The sequence below is a fragment of the Sorex araneus genome, chromosome 4 (assembly GCF_027595985.1).
Source record: "Sorex araneus isolate mSorAra2 chromosome 4, mSorAra2.pri, whole genome shotgun sequence".
NCBI classification, from domain to species: domain Eukaryota; kingdom Metazoa; phylum Chordata; class Mammalia; order Eulipotyphla; family Soricidae; genus Sorex; species Sorex araneus.
The window spans coordinates 7598915-7605679 of record NC_073305.1 but is presented as its reverse complement, the minus strand read 5'-3'; positions in this window follow the sequence as shown (position 1 = coordinate 7605679).

Genomic DNA, 6765 nt, shown 5'->3' with positions numbered 1-6765 from the left:
GCCCCGCCCCGCGGGCCCGGGCGAGCGGTGCGCGTGCGCGCGGCCCGGGAGTCCCTAGCAGCCGGCGAAGTGGGAGGAGCCCGAGTGGCGGGGTGGGCGGGGCTTCGGGGGTGGGCGGGGCTTCGGGGGTGGGCGGGGGCTGGCGGGCTGCCTCAGTTGGTCCCTCTTGGAGGTGGTCCAGGCTCTGGGCTGCATAACCTTCACCCCACCCCCAAACCTCCCTTTTCGAACAAGGATCCATCTTCTCTTGATCGCAAGGAGCACGGGAATTAATGCCCATGTATGCGGTGTTTCAGGAGAGACAGCATTAAATGTATCCCGGGAACGCTTGAAAGGCAGGTGTGGAAAGAGGGTTTCAGTAACGGGAAGCCAATCTACCTGTTGACTGTCGACTATCCACAGCGACTATCGTGCTCTTTTTCCAAGCCAGGCATTATTCTCATCGATTTGGCCGTCAGTGGGATAAATTTACTTTGAATTATTTATTAAGCATATACTATGTGCCAAGCATCGGGCAGCCATTGACACAATGATACGTGTCAACAATCATTTTGTAAGACCGTTCACATAGCGACTCCGATGTAGGCAGGATAGATAGGTAATTAGGACAGTGGGGGAAACACCAAACAACAACTCAGAGCTTTTCAGCCAGCCCTAGCTGCGGTGGCACACCCCTCCCCGACAGTCCATAGAAGGCAGAGACACCAAAACCATCAACAGCCCCTAGGAGTCCTGTCCTACCCCCTGCACACACCAGCCAAGACCTGCCAAGAGGGCTGAGTCATAGGAAAGCAGGGAAGGTGCTTGCCTTGCATGCAGCCGACCCGGTTTCGATCCCCAGCATCCCATATGTTCCCTGGAGCACGGCCAGGAGTGACCCCTGAGACTGCCAGGTGTGGCCCCCAAACCAATACATAAATAAAGAACTTTATTTATTTTTTTTTGCTTTTTGGGTCACACCCGGCGATGCACAGGGGTTACTCCTGGTTCTACACTCAGGAATTACTCCTTTTTTGGGGGGGAGGGGTCACACCCGGCGATGCACAGGGGTTATTCCTGGTTCTACACTCAGGAATTACTCCTGGCGGTGCTCAGGGGACCATATGGGATGCTGGGATTCGAACCCAGGTCAGCCGCGTGCAAGGCAAACGCCCTACCCGCTGTGCTATAGCTCCAGCCCCATAAATAAAGAACTTTAAAATAAGACCTGCCCCGATGACCTGAGGATGCCAACCGGGACCACCAGGAATCCAGGCCCCCCAGCACATCCTCCTGACACCCAGGATGCCCTTCAGACTGTCAGGAAAAGTCCTGACACACGACCGCTCAGATTCTGAAGCCGCTCCACTTAGCCTGCTCGACTCGACAGCGTGGACGTCTCACTGTCACACTGTCACACTCGCACTCGGCTTCGCTTTTCTCCACATGTGTCTCATCTCAGTTCCTCTGGACAAAGGCCACCCGCCCCCCCCCACAACATGGAAACAAGAGTAACGACTCTGGCATATCGCTCCTTCCCCATCTTTAGAGTTCTCTACTCTCACTTACAAGCACTGTATTATTTCTACTTGACGACTGCTCTAACGGAGGTCAGATACCATTAAGTGGCTCGCTGAAGAGCCGGGGGACTAAGTTCTGGAGGGAAGCCAGTTGGACCCTGCCAAATGAGAAAACAAATGCAGCTGTAGTCTGGAGATAGTTTACTCGCCAGGATCAGGGCCGGGGCGCGGACAGGGAGGGGGATGACTAATGGCAAAGGAAGAGCATCTACTAAAAGGCCCGCAGATATCTCCAGGCCAGGGCAGGAAACTTCCTTTTGCAGGGAAGCGTGGAGAGGCTTGAAAGGCTCGCCTGTGGGAAGGTGAGGGGAAAAAAGAGTCTGACAGGATAATAGAGCAGAGAATACGTTACCTGCCTGCAGCGAGACCCCAGGCAGATGGGAAGGTGGGGGGGGGGGGTCGTTGGGTTTCTGAGCATCCGGCTCCAGCTGATGGAAGGGGACACGTTATTCAGCCATTTATAAGGACCTGGGAGTCTGAGACTGGGGTTGGGTCTTGCCGCAGGGGAGAGCAAGAAGCATCCTGGGTCACATTGGAGCCCAGATGGAATGTTTATCTCTTTGCATCAACCTTGACCAGCAGGGCACGAGGCTGTTTTTCAAGAACGGGAGAGGGGGCTCAGAACAGAGTCAGCACTGTTCGCTTTTCCCTCTCCGCCAGGCTCCTCTCCTGCCACGGCCCTCACAGGCGCAAGCGGCGGGGGAGGGGGGCCTGAACGATGTGGGGGTCTCACGCACACTGTTCTTTTCTGTCCCCGGACCACAGCCTCACAGTTCTCCTACTTGCGAAACCCTTTCTCTGTCATCAAAAGCCAGTAGACATGCGGGTGAATCTCAGACGAAAGGTGGGTGGGGAAGAGAACACAGAGTGCATGTCCTACGGATGGAATGTTCTAGAATCCATGAGGCTAATCTCCGGTGGCAGGCGTCAGACCCGTGGTTGCCTGGAACATCAAGGAGTTCACAGCCTTGGCATGGGGAGACCCTCTGAGTAAAGAAACTTTCTGAGTCTGCCCTTGTCAGGACTCACCCAACTCTGAGTGTAGCGCGGGGTGCATCTGACCTTGACCTTGAATGCAATAAACTGGGATTGCTGGGGCTGGAGCGAAAGCACAGCGGGTAGGGCGTTTGCCTTGCACACAGCCGACCCGGGGTTCGATTCCCAGCATCCCATAGGGTCCCCTGAGCACCGCCAGGAGTAATTCCTGAGTGTAGAGCCAGGAATAACCCCTGTGCATCGCCAGGTGTGACCCAAAAAACAATAATAATAATAATAATAATAATAAGCTGGGATTGCTTTGACCGTTTTCATCCCTCCCAGTGATGGTCAGGGAAACTTGCAGTGCCAGGGATCAAAGCCAGGACCCCCCCCCCCCAGACAAAGCATGTGCTCCAGCCCTTGCAAGGATCTTCCCCACCACCACCACCCTTATGAAGTAAACTTGATTTAAAAAACAAAACACAAAACCCTGGAGAAATGTCACCCAAGCACTGCCAGGCTTTGCTGTGCCAAGTGGCTCTGGGAGCCCCGTTACAGCTAGAACTTTATATCCCATCCCGCCTCCCCCCAACCTGTAACTGACGCCCCTTCTGTCCCTTTGGGGCTATGTCCTGTCTGGGAATTCAGCCCTGTGTGCCCCCCCCCCCGCCCGCCCCAGCCCCTTGGGAGCCAATCACAGCAGAAGTGAACACACAACACAGCAGGATTCTCTTTTTTTAGATTTTTATTGAAGTATTTTGGTGTATAAGATGACACGAGTTTCAGGGGCACGGCGTGATACCTTGACTCTGTACACACGGCCACGGGGCGTCCTGTACCTTGAATGCTGGGCTCTCCAGGCGATGCTCACGGGCACAGGTGAGGGCTGATGGCAGTTCTGAGAAGGGACGGCCTCGAATTCGGACCCTTGGAGAGCCAGGGAGTCACTTAGCACAGGCATCCCAGAATGGAACCCCCCCCCCTGAAGCCACCCTCGGGGTCCTGTCCCCTGCGAGGGCCCCTCTGGGGCTGTCAGCAGGCTGGTCGGTTTGGCTGTTGTTCCCTGGGCCACGGGCTGGGCCGCACAGTGTCAGACACGGTTCCTTAACCAGCAGACGGGGGCGGACCTGCCAAGTCCAGGATTGCTCAAGGACGCGGGGGAGGTTCAGAGCAGAAGACTCAGCCCAGGACGGCCAGGCTGACCAGGGGGCACACGGTGACCCAAGAGAGATGCAAGCTTCGGGGAGGGTGAGGGGACACTCATTCAATACCATTCAATACCACGTTGGCCAACCCACGTTTGTTGTGGTTGTTTTGGTTAGGGAACACCATCAGCAGTGCTGAGGGCTGACTCCTGGCTCCCTGCTCGGGACTCACTCCTGGCAGGCTCAGGGGACTGTAGGGGAGGCCAAGGATTGAACCCGGGTTGGCCACGTGCGAGGCAGGACCTTCCCCGCCTCTCTGGCCTGGGCCAAAGCACCTTTGGCTCCTGTCTTGCAGCTCCCTGGAGAGAAGCACATTTCCCCCAGGGGGAACCGTGTCAAATTAAGCGACGCTTTGAGAGCCCAGGATCCCGTGGGACGATGGGCTGGCAAACAGGATTCAAGTGACTCTGCTCCTTATAGACTCCGAGTGGGCCTCAGCGGCTAGAGGCCCACGACGTTCCCGTCTGGTGCCAAGATTTGGGTCTCTCGCCAAGCGGGAACCACCTACTCCATCCCCAGCCCTCTCCCGAAGGCTTCGCTCAGCCAAATAATGGGGGTCAGCCGGGGTACCCAGAATAAAAAGCGGCCTGAGGTTTCTATTCTTACAGCGCTCGTGCAAAACAACAGGCCACATTTATTAGACGGGACTTACATCTGTGACTGTGATTATTTTGGCAGACTGGGAGGAGAGACAGGAAAAATAACCTGCATCAGTAATGTGTCTTTTCGCGGACATCATATTCTAGTCCTCCTCCTCCTCCTCACTTTCAGAAGTCCGTGCTTTGGGCCTGGAAACTGCCAGGAATCCTGAATTTCCTTAAGATCCGCACGTGACTCTCTGAAGAAGCATTTTCAGATTTTTTCCCCCCACAAGCTGACCCGCACTGACTCAAGAGTTCTTCCAGCGTCCTGCAAGCCGGGGCGGAGACACAGAGGCTTGCGACACACCCAGCAGTGCTGCTACGTGGGGTTCCCTGCCTGGGAACCCCAGAAACATGCCCAGCGGACAGACCTGTCATCTGAGGATGCTTCGGCATGGAGGACTGGCCGCTCTTGAATGGATTATCAGTTTCCTTTCATTTTACTCTATCTCTGTCTGCCTGTCTGTCTGTCTGTCTCTCTGTCTCTGTCTCTGTCTCTCTCAGAACTGGCCGCTCTTGAATGGATTATCAGTTTCCTTTCATTTTACTCTCTGTCTGTCTGTCTGTCTGACTCTCTCTCTCTCTCTCTCTCTCTCTCTCTCTCTCTCTCTCTCTCTCTCTCTCTCTCCTACACCCAACTCCTTTAATGGACTGGTTTGACCTCGGGGGGGGGGAGAGAGTGAGAGAGAGAGAGAGAGAGAGACTAGTTTTAGGACACACCTATACAAAGCGACGTCTGAGTTATGAAACTAACGGGGACAGTCCCAAGGCAGGACCACACCCAGCAGTGTTCCGGGGCTACTCCCGGCTCTGTGCTCAAAGATGACCCCCGCTGGTGCTCATGTCACCCCGGGTGATGATGGGGACCAGGGTGGTGGCTGGCGCAGCTGAGCGCAAAGCAAGTGCCTTCACCCCTGTTCTCTCTCCCCACGTCGGCTCGTTCTCCTCCACCCTTCTTCCATACGGAGACCCAGGCCAGCTGCCTCCAAGTCAACGTCCCATTTCTAAATGGCGAGAATTGGAAAAAATGAACATAAAAGGGAAACCGTTTTAGATTTAACCACAAAACCCCTTGAGATGCAGAGAGCTGAGCAAACACAGACCGCACCGCCTGCAACATGATCTGCAAAAGGCCAAGGGGCGCCCTCCTCCCGAGAAGTCCCGCGCCTGGCGATCTCATCCACGCGCCCTCCGTGGGCACAGGCTTCTCGCAGGGACTGTCAATCCACGTCCCTCTTTCCGCTCCGCTCCCCTGTCTCCGGCCCCTTCCCACCCCTCGGTTTCCGGGTTGGACCCCTCTGGGCCTCCCTTACCATCTCGCCGCCCCTGGCCTGTGTCCATCGCCTTCCCTCGCTCCCCGATGCCCCGAGTGACCCCATCTCCCCTCAGTCTCTCCTCTCCGACCCTCTGGCTCCCCGCCTCTCCGTATTTCTCCCCTCTGTTCTTCCCTTCCCTTTTCCTCTCCCCTTCTGCCCCGCGGTGGCCCCGGGCACGGATGCTCAGTGTGGAGCTTGGAAGGACCAGGAGCGTCAGTTCCCATCCCTTTGCAGCCACACGGAAAGCGGTCCTGAAAGCGTTCTCCCTCCGGCCCTGCTACCCCGCTACTCAGAAGCCCCTGCTGGGTAAGGGAGGGGGGGGCGCAATCGGTCCTGGGAAAGGGGGGCTTTGGCTCAGCAGCTTAAACCCAAGCGAGGAAACCGGCCGAAGTTGCAGAGTCCGTGGGCTCCTCCCGACCCCCGGGCCTCCCTCGGCAGCCCCCCGCCGAGAAGGACCTGATCCAACAGTCGCGCAGCAAGGCCGCACGTGCCTCCGGGCGCATGCGCAGACGGCATCCCTGCTCTGCTCCAGAAGGGCCCTGTGCCGCCGCCCACTGCTCAGCGCTCTGGACCCCGGTGCCACCCCCCCACCCTGCCCCGCCACCCCCCCACCCTGCCCCGGGCGAGCAGAGGCAGAGCATCTGGGCAGGAAGTCGGGAGAGGGTCGTCAGGCCCGCCTCCAGGAGCCCGTGGGCGGGAACAGTCCCCGCCCTCCGCGCGGGTGATGAAGGGTCCAGCAGGCCGCGGCTGGGCAGCAGGAAGCCAGGCACGAGGTCCAGGCCCCGGTCCTCTAACACGACCCACGAGCCCCCACTGCGTGCCGGCAGCCACCGTGTAAACCACGCGGCAAGGGACGGTCGGCCTCTCCCCGCACGGCGCCACCCGATCTCTCTGACCCCGGGGAGTTGCCGACGGTACTTTGGGTCACTGATCACCTCAACTTCCACAGAGACCCAGATTGGACGTGGAATTATTTGTGGTGTGGGATGGTCTCTTCAGGGGTGCACTGGTGCTGAGGGACCCCCAGGACACTGGCTATCACAGGGCTTCTGGGAAATGTGTTCTG